This window comes from Peromyscus eremicus, chromosome 7 (assembly GCF_949786415.1).
Source record: "Peromyscus eremicus chromosome 7, PerEre_H2_v1, whole genome shotgun sequence".
Taxonomy (NCBI): Eukaryota; Metazoa; Chordata; class Mammalia; order Rodentia; family Cricetidae; genus Peromyscus; species Peromyscus eremicus.
In genome coordinates this window covers 87,925,262-87,946,853 of record NC_081422.1, presented here as the reverse complement: position 1 = coordinate 87,946,853, position 21,592 = coordinate 87,925,262, and the positions used below count along the sequence as shown (strand labels likewise).

At 37.0% G+C, this 21,592-nt stretch overlaps 1 long non-coding RNA gene across 1 annotated transcript in view; it reads right to left on the bottom strand.

Moving 5' to 3' along the window:
* Nucleotides 1–5,077: 5,077 nt before the first annotated feature.
* LOC131914446 (uncharacterized) overlaps nucleotides 5,078–21,592 on the bottom strand; it is a 32,651-nt gene continuing 16,136 nt past the window's right edge. Inside the window, exon 2 of the long non-coding RNA XR_009380136.1 lies at nucleotides 5,078–5,353. This is a non-coding gene — a long non-coding RNA (uncharacterized LOC131914446). The remainder of the gene's footprint in view (nucleotides 5,354–21,592) is intronic.

Here is a 21,592-nt window from a genome sequence, read left to right as displayed (position 1 = left end):
CCTCTGAGCACTAGGATTATAGAAAGGCCTTCAGACCCCCTGGTGTGTCTGGGAGACTGTTGATGCCAACACCTTACTTGTACTTGCAAGGCACATGCTTAAACACTGAGCTATCTCATCAGTCCCAAAGACTGATTTTATTTACCACATATTTGTAAATATTTCTGTGTTAATATTTAGCTATTTCAAATAACTAACTGATAGTCAGATGTGCTAGCATGTGATCTTTCTTACTTAAAACATAACAACAAATCTCCTGAGATGAGTTTGATGTCTAATGAGTCGCGCATCCAGACTATCTCTCCAATAATGTGTTATTCTAATACATCATATCTGAAGGCTGTCTCTTTAATGATGTATTGATATAATACATCATCAGCCTGAAGTAGAAGCAAGATACATTGCTTAAAATATGGTATCCTCTATGGAACAAATGATTTTTTAGAGCAGATTAATTTTAATTATCGGAGAAAAGAAGTCTCCCTTCAAGCAAATTACATTAGTTTTTCCTAGTCAGTAGCTGCATCTTGTCAACAAAATTGGGACACTGGATTTAATAATTTTATTTTGAAGCCAATAAATGATGTACAGCCTCTTTGTTTTCTCGGCTCAGATTTAAAAAATGGCCTGTGGACTTTTTGTTTTACTTTCCTACATTTCATAACTGATTTCTTCTTAAATTTTCTCATACATGTATACTGTACATAAAGTAGATTCTCTCTGTACATCCTCTGTCTTCTCTTTTCTTGTTCTTTTACCTCCTTTCTGTCACTTTTGTCCCCCAAACAGTTTCCCTTCTACTTTCATGATATATATATATATATATAAATATATATATATATATTTATATATTTATGTGATTTTGTTTATGAATTATGTATTTTGTACAATGAGGCCAAACATATTTGTATTTTTGAAACTGTCTTAACTATCTTAATATGACTGTCTTCGACAGCACTCATTTTTCTGTAAATAACGTAACTTCATTCTTTATGACTTAAAACAGTCCATTGTATATACATTCTTTATTTCTGTTATCCATTCCTCTGTTTCTTATCACCTAGGCTGGTTTTAAAACTTACCAACCATGAATTAATTATATTCATATATCGCCTCAAGGTAATTTCAACTTTAGAATACTTTTATGTGTATAGAGCTAACATAATTTATGGTCATTTTAGGATTGTTTTCATGTATAAATGAAGTGTAATAACCCACATTATAGAAAAGATACTCATCTTTGTAACATTGGTTAGTTTTCTATTATTGTAAAAAAAAATACCTAAAGTAACTGATTTATTTTGGTTTCTGATTGTGTGGGTTTCAGGACACAGTTAGGTGTCTCCATTGATTTTGATGTGGTGGTGAGTCCATTATATATGGCAAAGATTCCTGATGTGTGAAGCAAATGCCTCATAGTGCCAGGAGAAGCATGGAAGAGATTGGAGTCCCACAATCTCCATTAGCAAATGCCAACTCATCCAGGATATATCATTGCCTAATAATTTCGAAGACTGAGGGCAAACTTTTATCCCATGGGCATTTTGGACACACATATCCAATTACCAAATATGTTTTATGTATAACTAACTTTCATGAAAGAATGCTGATCAGCCCTGCTGCAAATTGCTTGCTCCAAATATTTACTTTTTCCTAATACTTAGTTATAGATTTTCCATATGTGATGGCCATAGGTAATTGTCAACTTTAGAGAACCTTTAGTCACTTGGGAAAAAAGACCTTTGGGCAAGTCTATGTGAAATTATCTTAACTTCAGTAAGACCTGCCCACTGTGAGTGGTATGGGTCCATAGGCAGGCTATTCTGGACAGCACAAGGAGAAAGCAAGTGGAGTGCTAGACTACATAAATTCATTGCTCATTTCTTCTAACTGTGAGTTTTATGTGATAAGCTGTTTCAAGCTCCTGATGCCTTGCTTTTCCCAGCACAACAGAGTAGAACTTGAAACTGTGAGTCAAAACAGTCCCTTTCTTCTTAGACTCCTTCCTTGGTCAATTGATCACAGCAACAGGAAAGAAACCGTAACACCATCTATATTAATTGTCTAGATATCTGAACACTCCGAACTTATTAAATCTCCGAAATAGATCCCTTATATGAGATAGTTTGGGACAAGAATTTTCAGTTCAAAGAATCCACAGATTCCTCTTTCTGTGCCTGTGTAAGTTACTATGAAAATATTTGGGTTTAGACGTCAATCAATCTGTAGTGTAGAGACATTGTTTGTTGCCATGCTTCATCTGGTGTTTTTGGCTTCTTGCCTCTCCATTATGCTGTCTCTCCATGCCTGTCTTTCTTTTTCATTTACACTGAGAAAAACAGTCATTTAACAAATCTACAGATTCTTCCTCTAGATGCTTCTCTGTTGCTGATACGTGTCACCATAGCTATGAATTACTAAGGTGTGTCTTAGTCTACACTAATTTACAACTCTGCATGCAAGTCTCTCTGTCATCTTGAATTTATCATTCAATGTCATTGTATAACCAGTTGGAAAATTCTCCTAATGTATTGTCTACAGTTAGTTGTATGTGTCTTAAGGGTAACTGGGTGTGTCATCAGCTGGCAAAAGGAAGGGGGTCTTTCCCTTTATTACTCATCTTTAAAATTATTTTACTTAAGGCACAACAGTCATTGTTTTCTTTCTTATTTTTTGAGAATTTCATATAAATCATTTATGATATGTCATGCCTACCTTTTTCTCTCCCCACTCCAGGTATTCCCTGCTACCCTCACATATGTATATATAAATGTATAATCCACTGAATACATTTAGTGTTGATTATGTGTGTATGTATTTAGGACTGACCACTTAGGATTGGATAACATAGCAGACTGATTCTCCCTCTCTCAGGAGCCATTAAGTGCCTACAGCTTTTAACCTAAAGGTAGAGCACTGTGAGATTTTTTTCCCCATATATGTTGGCTTCTTAAATGGGGCTACACAGGTCTTCTTTATCAGGTGAGCAAATTTTTGAGGTTATATAGATGCAGCTTCCTTGTCATCTATAGAAGACACTACACTGTCTTAAAGTAAATAACCCAGTCCTCTGGATCTTACAATTTTTTCTTCTACATCTATGAAGGCCCCTGAGCCTTAGGAATAGGTGATTGTGGATGTGCCCTTTGGGCCTGGGCACCCCATATTCAGTTGTTCTCTACATTTTGACCAGTTGTTAATTTCTATAATTTAAATATACATAGAGAGATAACATAAAGTTGAGTGGATATGGAAGTGGGAAGGATCTGTGAGGGTTTGGGGAGGGAAAAACATGACCAAAATGTATTGTAAAAATTTTTTTAAATTGAGATAGAAAAAAACCATAAAACTCAAAATTTAACCACAGAAAGATTAATAGTGACCACCGGAGTAGCTCCTAAAGAATGACTGGAAATTCTAATGCCTTTATATTGCTGAAAATATGAAGTTTTTTCTTTGAAATATCTGAGCACTTGATATATGGGGTGAGCTGAGGTAGTCTGACAGAAACAATAATGGGTGAAGAATTATAACTTTCCTTCATTGTCTTCCCTTGTTAATTCTATTAAATTAAATTCCATATTAAAACATTAGCTCAAAAGATCATAAGCACAGTGGAAAGTTCTCTGAGACACAAACAGCTTGTCAGCATGCCTATCCTCACAAGAAAATCACCTAGATAAATGGGAAATAAGACTTTTATTAGGTTCACTAGAAAACAGGTCACAGATCAATCCCAAATCTACAAGTCTGTAGAGGAAAAAATACAGAGTCATAGCCAAGAGCAGCTGGTGTCAGTATGGGTTTGTACACAGCTGGCAACTGTTGAACATTTCGGGAGTCTGAGTGTGGAGTGTTAAGAGACTTAAAATCTCAGTGTTGGGTTAGAGTCCTACACTTTCATGGGTTGTGCCTCAAGAAAAACCTCTGCGTTCTCACCATAAAAATCAGTAATACTTTCATCACGCTTCTAACTGGAACAGGGACTACAATGAAGTATTCCCACCTGTTCTTCATAGTAAACTTCAGAAGTGACAGCTCATTAATGGACATCTTAACACTGTGCAAAGGGACACTTGGCAAAACCAAGTCTTTTCAAACCTTTCTAGTCATATAAAGACAGAAAAAGTGATTAAAACGTAATTTTGAATTGTTAAAGAGAGTCAAGCCCAGTAAAAATCCTGAAATTGAGTCATAAGATTATAGAATACCTCCCTTCTTTACACCTGGGTCTGTATTACCACATCTGGTGTAGTAACTATGGAGAAGGACACTGACTCTACTTAGAAAGGAATTCTGAGGGAGACCCTTAGACTGCAGGAGAGATAATCAACTACACAGCAATGTATGGGGAAAAGTTCCAACTCCTAGGCAGGTCAACAGCAATCCTAACAGTGGTAGTCTAACATACTGTATTCTGGCCACCCCATATATGACACATCTCTTTCAACAAGAACTACAGTGCCACTAACTATGAGCTAAATCACAGTGGCAAGTGACAGAGCAGACCCTGGAACTAGATTAGGACAATACAACCCAGGCTTTTCAGCCAAGTAAACATATTTAATATACTAAAGGACCTAACTTATAAAAAGCAGATATGCTAAATGTGGTGGCACATATCTGCATTACCAAGAGTTGGGAGGCTGAGGCAGGAGGACCATCATGAATTTCATGCCAGCCTAGCCTACATAGTCAGACTCTCAATACAAGCAACAACAAAGTAGCCATCATAAGAGAATAGAGGGGAATAATGGAGATTTAGAGTTTAAAGGAGTCTAGAAGAAATTAATGCCATGGGGGGGGGGGGCTGGAAAGATGGCCAAGTAATTAACAGAACTTACTGCTCTTGCAGAGGACACAGGTTGGTTCCCAGCAGCCAGATGGTGGCTCTCAACTACTTGCAACTCCAGTTTCTGATATTCAGTCCCCACTTGTAACGTCCTCCAGCACTAGAGACAAACACGATGAACATATTTACAAGCAGACAAAACAACAACAACAATAACTACTCATATACAATAAATAAATAAATCTAAAAACAATTTCTATTGGTGAAATTATTAAGGCCACTCCATGTAGTTAAAAGGCAGGTTTATTTAGTGGCATAACTTACAAGTGAAGGGATAGGTGGGTTGCAGGGTCTGGGAAAGGTGTGTTGCAGTCTGGCAGTGTTTTCTGGAGAACTCTGCTCAGTCTACCTCCAGAATCCAGGGTCCAGGCACCAAGAGAGCTGGAGCATCTGGATCTTGGGTCTTCAGGGTCCTCTCTTGGCCCTGCCTTGTAGGTGTGACAGTTACCGAAGCCTCAATGGGGGTTGGAACTTCCAGATCAAGGTTGGAATGGCTACCCACTACAAATTTCAAAAAAGAAAAATAATCCTTATGATCCATTAGTACTTTGGTGTAACTGTGAAGGTGTTGGACAGCAACTTCTCAAACTAAAATACAAAATATGGAGAAAAAAAAGAAATACACACAAATAATGAGAAAGCTCAGAAAACCCACAATCTTGTGACAGTAACAGATGATGTGACATGCACATAACTGGAATGCCAGAAGGAGCAGAAAAGTGAAGGGAGCTGGAGAAATATTTAATGCAATAATAACTCACATTCCTCAAAATTTATGACAGACCCTAAAATACAGATCTGGGAACCCAGAAACGACCAACATGTGACCTAACAGTTAAGATAAATACTCAAATGAGAAAAACGATTGGTAAAGGGAAAAATGTTTTAAATCCAGAGTCAGAATAGTAGGCTTGACTTCATTTGGTAATACAACATTGGTTTTAATTCTTAAATGTACAGATTCCATATAATTTCAACTAAAATCTCATATTTTGTAGATGCTGACAAACTGCTTCTACTGTTTTCATGTAAAAACACAAATGCTAAAAATCAAAAGAAAACAAAAACCAGTATTATACAGGGAAATGACTATTGGAAGAGTGACTGCATGACCCTAGCATTTCTTGTAATAGCATAGAAATGAGAACCCCATAAGGGTCCATGACAGCACAGAACAATGCATACAATACAGCACAGAACAATGCATACAATACAGCACAGAACAATGTGTACAATACAGCACAGAACAATGTGTACAATACAGCACAGAACAATGCATACAACACAGCACAGAACAATGCATACAATACAGCACAGAACAATGCATACAATATAGCACAGAACAATGCATACAATACAGCACAGAAAAATGTGTACAATACAGCACAGAAGCAAACCTCACAATTATGTTCACCACACTGGTGACAAAGGACAACACACAACACAATAGCATGAGGGTATTATCTTTGACCAGTGATTGAATGAATACTTTGACATTAATATGGGACATCTCTGACTAGATTATAAGCCTAAACTCAAGGCTTCTAAACTTTTACAGAATGCCACAGAAAACCTAAGTGACCTGATGTAGGGTGATTAGTGTCAGATGGAACACAAGCATGTAATGCATGAAATAACAAAATGACAAACTATGCATTATTGGAATAGAAACTTGCACGTTAATGATTGTTATGGAAATAATGAGCCAAGTAACAAACTCTAAGTAAACACCTTTTAAACATTTACCAGGGCCTGGCCTGGGGTTACACACCTTGAGTCAGTCACAAGGCTGAGATAGGTGAATTCTTGAAACCAGCCTAGGCAGCAACTTTATTTATTATTGCCTTAACTGAAAGTAACTAAGATGCCCACCAATAAGAAGCAAAATGACACTACAGCATGCCTACCAAAAGAATGTTATTTGGAAATGTCAAGAAATGGATTTTCAAGAAAAAAAAAGAGAAATGTCTTAAAATGATACCACTAAACCCAGAAGCCAGCTAAAAAGTGCATGTACTTGCTGTGGGATCTTCTGTATGGCAAATGTGTTGCTGATTGGTCAATAAAACACTGATTGGCTGTTGACTAGGCAGGAAGTATAGGCAGAACAAGGAGGAGAATAAAGCTGGGAAATGGAAGGCTGAGGCAGAGAGACACTGCCAGCCGCCATGATGACAAACAGCATGTGAAGATGCCGGTAAGCCAAGAGCCATGTGGCAAGGTATAGATTTATAGAAATGGATTAATTTAAGCTGTAAGAACAGTTAGCAAGAAGCCTGCCATGGCCATACAGTTTGTAACCAATATAAGTCTCTGTGTTTACTTGGTCGGGTCTGAGAGGCTGTGGGACTGGCAGGTGAGAGAGATTTGCCCTGACCGTGGGCCAGGCAGGAAAACTCTAGCTACATGTACTGGCAAATGTGAATGAGCTTGGGAGGTGAATCTGTGGTAGAGCACTTGAGTGACATACAAGACACTGTGGGTTTGATCACAAGCACAGCAAGAAAAGCAAAAGGAGAGCAAAATACAGAGGTAGTGAAAAGGTTTCCCATCACAAGGAACTAGAGGATGATAAAAGATGAGTAGGTGGAGCACATAAATGTTATCAGGGCACTGAAAATGTTCTGTATGTTACTATAATGGTAGATCCATAACACTAGACATTGGTCAAATCACAAAGAATTGTACAAGTGAACAAACCTCGCTATGAACTGTGCATGTTAGTTAACTAATTATGTTGATACTGGTTCACTGATTATAACAAAAGTTCTGCACCCATAAAATATTAATAGGAGAAAGTATGAACTTTGTGTGTGCACATATCTGTGTGTGCATAGCTATGTATTTATATGAATGCTTGAGTGTTTTCATGAGTGGGTGGATATGCTCACAATTATGCACATGTGTCTGTGTGTACGTGAATGCGTGGGTATGCCCATGAGTATGTGTATGTGTATGAATGACTGCTGTGCGTATGTGTTTGTGTGCAAGTGTGTGTTGTGGAGAAAATTTATGCAAAATCCATGAAATCTGGCTGCATGTTAAGCATCAAGCTGTCCTTTAAAAACAAAAGAAAAGAGACAGAACCAAAGCTGGGAAACATGAGTAGAGTTATTTTTATTCCAATTCAAGTACTTCTCAGAGGAAAGATCAGAAACTCTTTTTGCAGCTTGTTTTGTCTTCCTCCCAACAATTCTCACCCTTTAGAAGTACCCCTACTCCTGGATTATGTGATTCTTTGCAGGACGTGTTAATGTTGACTTTTTTCTGTCTCTGGCATATTTGTATGTGTGCCATTGCCATTAGCTTATTGAAGCACACAAGTGAGCTGTTCCCTAAACTCCTTGTTCTAACCTTATCATCTATAAATATCTTAATTTTAAGATGATATTTGCAAATGGCAAAAAAAGATGCAATTTTGACGTTTAAAGCAAGACTCAAGGCAACCATGGAGACTGTATTCAGAGAGCCCACGACTTTGTAGAACAAAGTACTTCTTTGAGAAAGAAGAAAGTGAAATACAGGTAAACAAGTAAAGACCTAGTTTAATTAAAATACCATTTCATTTCAACTATGAAGAGCTCTACCTTAGTCTTAATATAAACTAATTAAAAGTCATGTCAACAGTTCCAATCTCAAAGGAAAGAGGAGAGGAAAATAAAGGAAAAAGAAAACTGTTTGAATTGTGCTAGAGAAAAGGGATAGTCAGAAATCCTGATTATAGTGGGAGGAATAAATTATTAAATTGCCCACGCTCTCCATTTATAATCTTTATTATTTAATTTTGCATCCATAAATGTTCTCATGCAATCACTGGTAAAACACTAATTAGTATTTCTGAACTGATTCATTCTATGCTTGACCTTTGAATAATTAGCTCATGAATTCTGTTCTTTTTGTATACAAATAGCTTGGAAAAACTGATTTCCTTCAGTTCTGAATATCTGATGTTTAATTAAAATAGCTTTAAGTTTCTTTTTCTGTACTCACTGAAGCCACATTTTATCACAGTGCAGTGTCTTCATTAATTATTTTGAATTGAGATGCATTACTTTATAATAGCAATTCAGTTTTAATATAGACTCCATTTTAATGATTCTTGGAGAACTGAATAGGATTCTTAAAACAATAATTATGTCTTATGCTATCTTTTCAGGATAATTGCAAGGAAGAGAGTATTGTGATTTTGTAGACGAGGAAACTAAAACACAGTTAAAATATTTTTAGCAGAGCACATTAAGACATCTGTATAGGATGTGAGGTATTTTTATGGGTGTTCTTGACCTTACCAACATTTTCCTATGTTCATCCCTATGGTCACTGTCAACTCCATGAACTCCACATGAAAAACGTGTTACTTAGCAGACAAGTTCATTATTTCTATGATAGCAAAGAAACCTCAATCTCATAGAATATTGGCTATGTGTCATAAAGGGGAATCAAGGGAAGATATAATAGGATTTCATGTTTGAGCTGGTCTTGGCACAAGCAAAACTTGTTTGGATAGGGCAAAGTATATTCCATGCTGGCTTTAGGTGTGTGGCATAGAAGGGAAAGGGCATTAGAATGACGCTCATGGCGGAAGTTTTCAAAAGAAGCTGCTCAGTTGAGCCACAGTCTTAGAGAGAGATTTGAAGACTCAAACAGATTGCTATTTTCTATTGTTCTCATTGTTAGTAAAACTGGGACAGAAAGCAACTTTGCTCAGTGTTTATTAATATAAATATTGGTAATACATTCATTTTTCTTCCACTAATTTGTATAGATTTGGACTGTATATCTGAGTGTGGTATGGGAAGATTTTAAGTAAGCTTGAACCTAACTCAGCTTTCCAGAGTAGTAGACATGTCACACTGTGGATATTGGGACTTCATCCTTTCCACTAGCAACTCCAGGCTCACAGTATTTAAGAACCAAGGGAAGGGCTGCACTTCCAAACAAGCAGCTCATCTTGACATTGTTGACCTTGCTGCCACTTCTTTTTAATACCGGACTTTTTGCTTCCGTGAACATTTGGTGATTGGATGTACTCATCAAATTTTGCAAAGTCAAAAGTATATTTGGAGGTAAATAATAAAGCAGCTTACTATAATGATGTTTCATATCCAGAAATCTCTCGCTTGTAAAGGTAATTCCCAAGTGACCTGAGATGCTCTGTCTAGCCGCTCAATCTTCCCATCATTTTTCAACAATGTCTTTCAACAAAGACTATAAGTTTGGGACAACTGACAGCAACTGGTTGAGGCTTCTTTAGCTTCCCACTCTGTCTGCCCTACTATACCTCCTACACTATCTTTCTGGGTTAAATGATCATCCTGACAAAAGGGAAAGCAATTGGAGCATAATCTGATTTGGGATTGATTGTCTTCTACCAGATCTATCTCTTATTGGATTCACAGTCACTTCATTGTACAATGTAGTAATTATAGTCTGGGCCCTGTAGGTATGACTGCTATAATATCACCAGTACTATACATCACCACAGATTATGAAGTTATGGATGTCATAGGTGAAGGCACACAGAAACAAATGTGTCCCAGGTTGTTTGGTTGAGAGAAGGGGGGAGCAGTAAATATGGAATAAAGATTAGCATGTAGGGACTCTTCAATTGTATAGTTAAAAAGCATGAGTAAAAATACAGAGAATGAATCTAATTTTTGGATACACAGTTGAAAACAGTGTCCCTTCAGAAATGTACACTCAAAGGCAGTGGTTCCTATACAGATACTATATATAATTATTCAATTTCTTATTGTGCTAAATCAATACAACATAAGCAGAACAAAATTAAACTCCCAAATATGCTGCTTCTTAGGATTGACTACATTTTTTTCATTTTATTGGTTATTTATAATTTAGTACAACATATTTTGATCATATTCAATGTTTTTCTCAACTTCTTTCAGATCTACTCTCTCTTTACTCACCTGACATTGTGTCTTCATTTAAAAAAAAAAAACTATTAAAAATGACTTATGCTGCTGATATGCTCTTGGGTGTGTGGCCATCAACTGGGAGTAGTCAATTTACCAAAGGCTGTGCTCTTAAAAAATAAACTTGACCCTCCCTGTCCTAGAAGCTGTCAGTTGTCAATAGCTCTTTCAGCTAGTGACGGATTTCATACACGTCCTCTATCTGTATGTGGATTATGTTTAACTTAAGTTTACTTATGTTGTCACATACTCATGGTGTCACAATTGCTATGAGTTTATATGTGCAAATTCTCCATTGTGGTTCCCAAACATTGTTTCCTTGTCGTCATCTACCACCTTTGGTTCTTACACTCTTTCTGCCTCATCTTTTACGTTGATTTCTGAGCCCTGGGAGGAGGAGGTTTCAGTATGGAGATGTCCCATTTAAGACTGAAAATTCTGCAGTTTATTTTTCTCTATATCGTGACAAGTTTTGGATCTCTGTGCTAAGTGCCAAATATAAAAGCAAGTATCTCTAATTAACAAAGTCATCAGGAGTCAGTTGAATGTGATATCCGTTTAGCAGAATAATACAGTAGGTACACCTGTAGGTCTCCTGACCTGTTTAACTGCAGGTTCTTGGCCCCAGTGATGATGGTACATATAGGTATAATCTTTTGTAGTGACACTTAAATCCATTCAGAAAGTAGCTGCTTCTTGTGACACGCATGCCACGCTTGCACAAGTGGGTATGTGTTGCCAGGCCAATCATTATTATAGCTTTCAGCATTCACAGCTGGGGGTGATTGATGATTACTTTTCCCCAACAGCAGAATGCATAGCGCCTTACAGCACTCTAGAAGCTAGCCAGTAGGGATGATGCTTCCAGGTCAGTACCAGTTTGATTCCTCTGCATCCTATACTTATGTATGTGGTGTCTTCAGATATGGCCTTATGGTTTGTTCTGGAGGGTAACCAAGAGCATTGACAATGTTCATAATGTTTGTTGGGCTCTGTGAGCCTTACTTTCCAACAATTCTAAAACAGGTAAACCATTCCTGGCACTGGCTTTTCATTTGTTAGCTGGTGGTATCCAGTAAGGGTGCTATTATCCCATTACAGAGTAACTCCATTTAAACTCTTTTCTATGTTTTTGTTTATATATTTGAAGAAGCTCCTATAGTAGTAGGTTTCTATATAACTTTCTCAAAAGTGCTTTAGTGCTAGTTATCCATCCCTGCATTCTCTTCTTTAACCTGCTCTCCCATTCTCCACTCCATTAAACCCTTCCTGTTCCATTATTCACCTTTATATCTTTATACCACTGCATTCTATCTCCCCTCCTGTGAAACAGCTCCCATGGCCCATTACTAACTTCCTGACCTCTATAGCTTTTCAAAATGAAACATATATACATAAATATTCATGTTAGCTTTAAGTACATTCTTTTTGTGTTGTTTTTGTTTTTGTTTTTCGAGACAGGATTTCTCTGTGTAGCTTTGCGCCTTTCCTGGAATTCACTCTGTAGCCCATGTTGGCCTTGAACTCACAGAGATTCACCTGGCTCTGCCTTCCAAGTGCTGGGATTAAAGGCGTGCGCCACCACCGCCCGGCATGATTTTTATCTTTATTATGTTGAGAAGTCTAAGAACCTCACATGCACAAAATTCTGGAATTTTTTCCTTTGTTCTTGAATTACTTCATTTGGCAGTTCATGTTTGTACATTTGTCATATATCAGAATTTTCTCCCTTTTCATTGTATGTTCACTCTAAATAATTTTTTTAAGTCAGTATGATTCATACAATTTACAAATAAACTCCACCTGTTTTCTCTGAAGCTCATGTGATAATCCAGATAGAAGACCTTTTATCATCCAGTTCCCTTAAGACTTGAACTTTTGTTAATCCTTCTGTCATAGTCTCACTAAAGACTAATCAGCATTTTGTCACCAAATATTAAACTTCATTTTTTTCTAAAATTATATATGTGAACACATGGAACCACTAGGCGGTAATTACCTACTGGTAATATTAATCATAGAAACTGATTCTTGCTTTTAGAGTATATCTGAGATTCATTTCCTTCATTCCTGACTACTTCTCATTGAATGAAGATAGTACTTTTGTCTTAGCCATTCATCTCTTGACATTTCAGTTAGTTCCAGTGTTGAAATATTATGAATACAGCTCCACAAACATATCTTTATGATGAATTCCTAGATTGTGTATGCTAGGTTGTTCCATGAAAAAATGAACTCAGATATACAGAATGAATATGCCATTTAGCATTCTCATTAATTGGAGATTCTTCTATCTCTTGAAGATTCAATATTTTTTGAATGTTTTCAGCATATTAAGCATATGTGTTACATTGTGATGTAATAACAAGAGGGTATTTTCATACACTTATTAGATACATATCACAGCTTTTGAAATACATGGTCTTACATTTTAGCAATTTGTTAATTAATTTTTGTTACAGAATTATCATATCTTTGGGAATTAAGTCTTTTACTGGTATAAGCAAAAATTTTATCTCAGATATTATATTATTGCCTTAATTTTACCATTATTGTGTTCTTTAGAACAAAGCTTTATTAATTTCAATTTATCAGTCTTGTTTGCCTTTTATGATTTTAGGCTTTAATAATTATATACCAGTCAAAACAAAGCTAAGATTGATTCCCGTGTTTTCTTGCATTTGCACAGACATTTCCAGCATCATTTATTAAAATGATTTATTTGTCCCTTGAGTTGTTTTGTGACATTTCTGAAAGTCAAGTGGTCTTTTCCATGTTGGGGTTTTGTGAACTCTATTTTATTCCATATATTCTACTTACCTATTGTCTCCTTCTCTTAATCACTCTAACCATCTCACTGAAATTATGACATGGGATAGTGTAAGTCCTCTGTGTTGTGTTTACAAAAGTGCTTTGACTTTTCAAGGTTTTTGCAGTTCTACAAGCGTGTTAGTATAATCTTGCAAATCTCTGCAAAATTCCATGGAGATTTTAATAAGGGTTGTTTGAATTGAAAAATTAATTTGACCAAAAAAAGTCAAATATATTAAAGAATTTATGTACTTTGTTTACAAACAATAGCATGTGTATTGGCCAAAAGTTCTTCCTATTCCTCAATATCTCAAGGATCTATATTGATTGCTTCCTACTTTTGAATTGTGTATTTATTTACATCCCAGGTTTTTGAGACATCTCACTGTTTACAAAAGGTTATCTTGAATTTGTAGCATATTCCTGGTTCAGCCTCTGTAGTACTGAGCCTACAGGCATATGCTACAGTGCCCAGTATCCAGAGGGAACTCTTTTCCATGTTAGTTTTTAAAGGCTCACTTCCTGGAAAGTGTGTAATGCTGATTGTCTTCTGAAGTCTCACAGATGCAAAGACAGACCAGGTAAGAAAGGCAAGTAAGAGCCAGAACATGATTCACACATAGTTCCTTTATGTTTGTAAGATGAGAACACCTAGCTTCCACCGAATCTCTTCTCACTTTTCTTCTAAGAACTAGACCACCATGATTCTTCGCAAGGTTTATGCAGTGTGGTTGCAAGTGTGATTTTTTTTTTATGACTTTACAGTAAAGTAAAATAAATACAAAAGAAAGAAAAGTATAGGGGGCCAGAGAGCAGGATGAAAGTCCTGCTAAGAAATATGCTTGAAGAATTACTGAATTTTGTCACCTTGGTGTTAGGAATTTCCACAAAACATATTCTTGTATATTAGAGAAAATATGCTTTTAAATCCATGATGGAGGTCATTTTTACCTGTCCTGACTTGCATTAATAATTAAATAATTTAGCATTTTTTTTTCCTGAGTGATCCATCTCATCTACCTTGTCTTCCCTATCTGACATTTCCTCCAGTCTGTTAATGATGCACTCCTCTGAAGCATTTGCTTGATTTCCAGAGTTTTTCATTTCAAGTTTCATTTCATTCACCTGCTTGCTTGTCTTTTCATTGTCCTCCTTCAGGCATTTGTTTGTATCCTCTTTGAGTTATGTGAGCATACTTGTAATTGCTGTTTTGAATTCATTGCCATATACATTAACTAAGTTGCTTTCCTCGGGCAACACTGCAATGGGAGTGCTAATTTCTAGAGGAGACACATTGTCATGGTTGCTCATGTTATTTATGTTTTTTAGGTAGGATCCAGGTATCTGGACTTAGGTCACTCATAGAGTTCCTTGATGTGGATATCTGCTCTCGAATCCCTTTTTGCTATTACTGCAACTTGTCAATATTGGGGCCACTCTCTGATGCTATGTAAATGGGTGTTAGAAGTGGTCTCTCTTTGGTCAGAGATGAAGGCAACTTCTGAGACTAGGAGTAGACCTTCTGTAGCCTTAAAAGATTTCTTTAATCAGTCTTTAGAAGTTTATAAAGGGCTCACTGGGTTCTGAAGGTGATCTTTGGGTCATAGCAGCTGTAGTCACAGTAGTAGTGAGCCGTGCTCCAGGAAGATGGAGTTCAGGATGAGGTATCTTCCTCATGTCAAGGTTGCTGGTGTGAGACCAAGATTATGGGTATTTACCTGGGGATCAGGGGCACAAAACACTATTCTCTCTCAAGATGTCTCGGTAGGTGGCATGATGGAGTGGTTCTGTGGTTTCTATCTGGAGTTTTGAGTCAGACTCTACACAGTGTTGGGCAGCATGGGGGTTGGACTTACTAATATGCTGATGGGCAAGCAGAATGGGTCTGATGGGACACTAACTGGAATTCCAGGTAATATTCCATATGGTGCTTGTGGAAGCTGGGTGGTGGACTGAGCAGCTGATACAAAGAAAAGAGAAGTAATGAGTGTTAGCAACCTGCAAAGAATTCCACTCAAAATAATTTAACCAATGTTTTCAATCTGTGGGTTGAGACCCCCTTTGGGGTCCAATGACCCTTTCACAGGGGTCATCTGAGTCCACCAGAAAACACAGATATTTACATTACTATTCATAACAGTAGCAAAATTACAATTATGAAGTAGCCGTGAAAATAATCTTATGGCTGGGGATCAGCACAACATGAGGAACCATATTAAAAGGTCTCAACATGAGGAAGGTTGAGAACCACTGGTCTGTGCGTTCAGTAACAGAAGGAGACTGCATACACTTGTTTATTTTTAGTGAGGTCTCTGTTCTTTGCTTCACTCTTTATTGTTTAATGCCATCATTAGTACCTCTCTAATGACATTTTGCTCTTCTTATTTAACTCATAATTATTTTTTCTATTCTCACTTTTTTCCCTTTGGAATTTAGCCTGCATCAAATTAGTACAAACTGCTTTGTTTGGCATGAAAGACTTATTCATAGTAGAAGAGGAAACATATGGGTATAGTAGATTCTTAGACCTAGACTATGCACAGAAAACTGCGACATGCTTACCTGAGACATCTGTAATGCTCAAGTATTAAAATCATCCTTAACTGTGTTTCACACGTTGCTGAATTTCTTTAGGTAATACAAACAACTACAAACCTTGTTTATTTTTGAGATCATTACAATTCTGCTGGCAATAAAATAATTTAAACACTGTTAAACCACAATATTAGCAAACCTGCTAAAACAAGTGCTAGACAAAATGATATAGCTGTTCTGTATTTCTCAACAAGTTTGGGGAAGGAAAAAACAATAATAAAATTAGAGCTAGTCTTTTTTAAAGTTCAAAAATAGAATTGTATGGAACTCTTTCATAGCTAGCTATTAAAATTATCCTTATATTCACATAACTGCAGACACAATTCAAAGCAAGTCTTAATCACGATATAACCACAAACTGTCTTGATAAACAATTCCCCCATGTGTATATGCCAAAGAGGGTTTTCAGATTGCTACCTCACTAGCATATGTATCAACATCCCAAGTAGTCTTAATCTTTTGATAATGACACCTGACCATGATGTGAAGACACGGTACAGGAGGCTCCTAGAGATATTGAATACAGGAAGGTTCTGTAAGAATGAGTCCTTGCCAAGACGGTAGCAGCTGGCCTATATTTTCTGGCTCATGTAGAATTGCTGGCTGATTCTAATGTTAAAGTCGAATTCCACCTGGGGACTGAGGATTGTGCTTCTATTAGCAGAAAAGATCAGTGCACGCTGTGCTGTTCTATGGAAATTCCATCTGGGAACAATATGCAGCTTTTCCTCTTCCTGTCGTCCCAAAGGACTGTTCAGCTGTGTTCCATCGCCTTCTAAATATTTTTGCCAAAAGGGAATTGGCATGATGTAATTTTTGTTATGTTAACTTTAAAAACATTTTCTCATTTTTGTTGTAATTTTTCCTTAGAAACAGTTAACAACAAGTATCAATAAAGTGGAGGGATATTATGCCTGAAAATTGTGTTCTATTAAAAAAATTGTGGGTCCCTGTCCTCTCCAATTGCTGTACCCATGGCTGAAGAGTTCATAGCCCCTAGAGAAAAGAAAACCTACTACTGCCATTTTTCTAAACCAGTATAATTGCTATCTTTATTCTAAATACTAAATACCTGGAAGTGTAACTACTTCCACCAAGAGTAATTTCTGTTCTCTAGTGCAATGGCCATCAGAGGATTCTCTCCTCTTTGCTGGTCTCTTCCTCCTGCTTGTTCAGTGGCACTCACTGTTTATTTTTGTTTTTCCAGCATTTTCCCCATTTTTAACCAATTTAATTGTGGGATATCTGTATCTTCTTTCATCCTCTCACACACCACCATGACTTGCCTCGTTAAGTATTTGATCACTCATCCCTGTTTTAGCTCATAGTAACTGACACTGCTTTTAAACACACTAGTATTCTGTAATCCTCTCAATATATCATTACCTTTCTGTAATGACAGACTCTAAGCGCTTGAATTAGTGTCTGGCATCTAGTGATGTTAAAAAAAAAAAAAAAAACAACCAAGTTCAAAGACATAATTTGTTCTCCTGGTGATTGATAAATGAATGTGTTGTGTCCCCTAGAAAGGTTTTGAAAGGTGCTCTAATCAGCAGAGCTGAGGGGTGGCCTTCACAGACAGGATCAGGTAGAGGAATCAGAAGAGGGACCAAAAGTTGTGTTATTTCAAACTTGTTTACCTTACAGTATTAAACCAGAGATGGCAGATTGATCATCCCATATCAAATAAAATTAGTTAGGTCTTTGTGATTGTTCACTGTGACGCTCCCAATCTGGAAGACTGTATTGGTACAAACCTCAACTTGCTTGTTTGACATATCTCACTAATGGATTATTTCTGATAATTATTAGAACAATATCTCTATACTTTAGTATTAGGAACACAATATATACTTGTCAAAACACTTTTAATGTTAGGAATGTATTATGAAATGTTTCCATAGGCCTCCAAAAGCCGTAAACTCTACCTCAGATAGAGGCTATTTCCTTAACTAAAACTAATCATTTATAAATATTGATTTCAGTACAAACCTCCAAATACTTAAAACATCTTGAATACAGAGCATTCCCCAGGACACGTTAAGCGTTGTAACACCTGGGATCCTGTGATTTGGGTTTGCCAGCATGGCTGTGAGGGCATGGAAGGACATCAGGGCAATAACTCCCTACAGATTCTCTTGTCAGGGCCTGAAAGCAGTCTTTAGAGTCGGAGACAACAGTCAATGAACCAGGGAAGGATAAAGGGGCATGTATAGATTAGAAGTTAGGGAGTAACATTTAATTTCCAACCTGTCGAACAAAATCAGGCATTCAGAGACAAAATTAGTGAGTTCCAAGTGTGCGATAAGTTTATTACTTTTTTTCTTTTACAACTTACTTTGTGTACTAAATTTCACATGCCTTAGTGAAGCGTAAAACACATTCCCCAAAGTAGGGCATAATAAACTTATCTACAACCTAAGGATACCTCCATACTGGTATGGACTATATTTGTCTTCTTTCTCTAGAGTGAGTGATATGTGTGTTTCAGGGAGTCTTTTCAGTGCGTGAGCACATGTCTCCATGCTGGTCAAGACAGTATGAGCTAACACTTTGTGCCAACCTGTGTGATGGTTAGTTTTATCAACTTGACACAAACCAGAGTCACCTGAAAAGAGGAAAACCCAATGAAGGAATTTTCTCCTTCAGATTAGGGCATGGAGTGTGATAATTTCTGAGGGACATTCTCCTAATTTGTTATTGATATGGAAAGGCTCAGCCCACTTCAGGTGGTACTATCTCAGGGCAGGTGGTCCTGGGCTATATAAGAAAGCAAGCTGACATGTTTAATATTCATGTCCATACAAACAGAACTTAGAAGCTTCCAGGCAAAGAATCTGCATGGTAACCATTAATCTAGCATGGAAATACGTTCTCAACTGCTGTTAGAACCTCAAGCAGGGGCTAAGACGTTGTGGGAATCTTGTCTCTCATGTTGCAGAGAGGGTAAAGTGATCCTCTCTCATCAGTGTCAAAACATGGTCCATAAATGAAGCTGTGTGAGGAGAATTCTGAGAGCTTGTGAGACAACTCCAAGAAAACAAGACAAGAGTCTTGTGACCTCTGTTCCTCCAAAACACAGGTTTGTTCTTAGAATGTGCTTTTGTGCCTCTCTCAGGTGTAGTAAATGGGGGTGAGTTTACTTCTGGTTGCCTATCATCTTACCCATTACTATTCAGAATGATGCTTACAAGCACAGTTGTCCTCATGATTATATATAGCCTAAACTCATGTGAACACTCCTTGCCCTTGTGACTGTATACAGCTGGAACTCATGTAAACTTCACTCATATGACCTTGCTTAACTCTCAGAATATCCTCATAATATAAGTTAGCTAATGCATGAGAGTTTAGTCTGTCTCATTACTAGGCTCCACTCTCCCAGGTTAGCACTGTCAACTAGAGCTGTAACAATCAGAACTAAGTATCTTGAGCAGGTTAAAGGGTAAACAACTGAATAAATGAAAGCATTCAGTGTATGCATATTCCAATCAATTTTAAAATTTACTACTCTGAAATATTGTAAAGCTCCTAGGAGCAAGGCACATCAAAGTTTATTTAGAGGTTACTGCAAGATAACATGACTATAAAATAAATTGAACTGCTTCTGAAACCAAGAGGGGGGTTAGAACAGATTACCCTACCACATGTGTCCCAAACATTTCTCTCAGAGAAAGCCTATGTAGAACTGGAAGGGTTCCTGGTGAGAATGACAATTACTGAGTTATTTTACTTCGAAACTTCAAACATTTGAAAACAAGCCCCAAGAAAATTCAGTAGTTCTCCTGCAGCATACAAAAACCAAAGTAAATATAATACCTCCCAACATTGCTACAACTTAAATGCACTAATATTGTGCTTGAGAAATAGGTTTCATGTCCCATAGAACATGATTCATGCTGAACAGTTTTGCTACACCTCTCCTAGCATACAGCTTCTCAGGGTAAAGCCAGAGACTAGGAACCATGAAGAAGGAAGTAGCATTAAGCCGTGATATTATTCCTTGCTATTCTCCCAGGATGATGAAGTACAAAATACTTCAGAGACAGGACACCGTGAGAAAATGAAGGTGCATTTTCATCTAATCCCTTTATTTCACCATTGGAATGAGCATGGGAAAATTCAATGTGATTTTTCAGAAATGATTTTTTTTTGTTTTTTTTCTTTTTATGCTTGTTTGTTTTAAATAAATTAAAGATGACTCTCAGTAAAGAGTTGAGTGACATGGCTACTACAAAATCTCCACAGGAAATGGCCAGCACTGGCAACAGGGAGCCAGATTAACAGAAGCAAAGAGGGGCTAGAGTCTCTTGCTTAATAAGTAGTATGGTTATTTCTACAATATTGCACCATGACTGAAGTATGTCATGAAGCACATGGATTAACAAGGGAACAATGCAAATTAAAGAACCACCAGTATTTTAAGTGCAGAAGGTTTAAAAAAATACTGTTTTACTTTCTATGAAATACATTGCCAAAAGGAATACCTGCCACTCCAATGAATAAAAATCTAGTACTAAAGATTACACTTTTGCTTTCTATCCTAGAAGTTTATTCAAAAACAACAAGAAAGAGGAACACAATACCAAATATCAGGGACCATAGTGAACTAATGCAAAGCTGAGCCCAGAAGAGTCAATCGGTCAGCCACACAATCTTCAAGGATGGGTAAGAAACACATCTCCACTAATGTACAGGGCTCAGACAGTGAACCAATCACAGTCACTTTCTATTGCATTCACTTAAAAGGTGTTATAGTTATACTGATGGGGGAAAACGTCCCAGAAACAAAGGATCTAACCTATGGTGGGAAAAGAAAGGTCATTATAAAACAGTGACTATGAAGCTAGCCTGCAAAAACCACTCATGTAAGTTAAAAAGAATTATTTGAATTTCAGAAAAAATATTTAAAATGAGCTGTTTCTAACTAATACATGACTAAGTTGATGGTTTTAGATATAACATGCTAGTGACTTTTAAAGATAACACATAAAGGGACTGGAGAGTTGGCTGAGCAGTTAAGAGCTCCACCTGCTCTTCCAGATGACCTGGATTCTATTCCCAGCACTTGTATGGCAGTCCACAACACTCTGGAACTCCAGATCCAGGGGATCTGATGCCCTCTCCCGACATTCACAGACATCATGCATTTAAAAATGTGCACAACCATAAAGCTGGCAAAACAGTCTTATACATAAAATAAAATAAAATAAAATGCATAAGGAAATAAATGAGTACAGCTATTAATAACATGGATGGAAAATGAAGAAATCCACACTTTTCACTCTCTCAAAGGATGATATACGCTCCTTGCAGATGTATATGATATGAAAGTAGAGAGATTACTTAAGAGATCGAAGGGGACCAGCATGACCAGAGCAAAAGGACAAGAGATATTACT